The 1,096-nt window shown below is 43.7% G+C and overlaps 1 non-coding gene across 1 annotated transcript; it reads right to left on the bottom strand.

Annotated features, from left to right (window-relative positions):
- Positions 1–605: 605 nt before the first annotated feature.
- trnat-agu (transfer RNA threonine (anticodon AGU)) lies at positions 606–679 on the bottom strand. The gene has a single exon. It is a non-coding gene; the product is annotated as a tRNA-Thr (tRNA).
- Between the last annotated feature and the right edge of the window lie 417 nt (positions 680–1,096).

Below are 1,096 nucleotides of genomic sequence, written 5' to 3'. Positions count from 1 at the left end.
GAGAGAGAATGTCAGAGAACTTCCTGCATCCAGTCCTGACCCTGTCACACTCAGCAGCTGCTCACCCAGACCCCACTCTCATCAACACTGAACATTTTTACTGAGACCCTTCAAATACTGTTTATAAAAGGCCGCAAAGATCAAAGTTCACACAGTTGTATTAAATACAACAAAGTTTAATATCTTCTCACCGTTTCTCGGTAACCACATGAGACATAGGTTTTCTTATTTGGTTCCTTTGATTTTTCTTGTTCCTGACTGACAAATATTCCAAACCTCAGATAAACCCTCCCACTTGCGTCATGTCCCAGTCTCGGTTAAAAGCAACACAGAATGACACAAACACTCTCCTTCAGTGAGATTAATATCAAGCTGTTTTCCAGGTTGAATGTAACTGTGAACAAATTTATGTCAAAGAAGTCACCTTTGATGTATCAGCACTGAAGTTCTGTACAAGGAGGAACAGCCATTCCAAACTCATATCCTTCACAAAGGCTGTTTTTGTATGTGATTGAAATTCATCATGTATTTTGAATTGAAGCTCACAAGACACAGATGTCAGTGTTGATAATGAAACTTTTCAAGCATGTTGCTACTGTGAAATAAGGCTCTGCCGGGAGTTGAACCCAGGATCTTCTGTTTACTAGACAGGTGCTTTAACCAACTAAGCTACAGAGCCAGATTCCAAATGTGTGTGCAATTGAAGTCAGAGGAAGACCTTGCAGATAGTGGGCAGACTTTGGCGAGTCAAGAGCTGAGTTCGTCACGGCAGAGTTCCCAGCCTCTGACTCGCTCTTGTAGTTGTAGCTGTAGTTGTAATTGTAATAGGCAACCGTCCGTCTCGGAAGACGATGGGCTACACCCGGGGTGTACGTCACTTCTGTGTGAAACATCGTTTGTTGTGGCTGTCGAGGACGACTCGTGAGTGACAATCCCTTCCACAGCTGGTACAGATGAATATCATTGGCCCGAGGTCGACTGATAATTTTTCCTTCCTCTGAGCTCTCTTTCCCACCATCTGGTCATTTCTTTTGTCCTCTCCTTTTCCCATGGTCTTCCTGAATGCCTTTCTCCAGGAATTCCAGTCAGCAGGAAG

The sequence above is a fragment of the Heterodontus francisci genome, unplaced genomic scaffold (assembly GCF_036365525.1).
Source record: "Heterodontus francisci isolate sHetFra1 unplaced genomic scaffold, sHetFra1.hap1 HAP1_SCAFFOLD_86, whole genome shotgun sequence".
In the NCBI taxonomy this organism is placed as follows: domain Eukaryota; kingdom Metazoa; phylum Chordata; class Chondrichthyes; order Heterodontiformes; family Heterodontidae; genus Heterodontus; species Heterodontus francisci.
The sequence above is the reverse complement of the archived record's forward strand: the minus strand, read 5'-3'. Positions and strand labels throughout refer to the sequence as shown.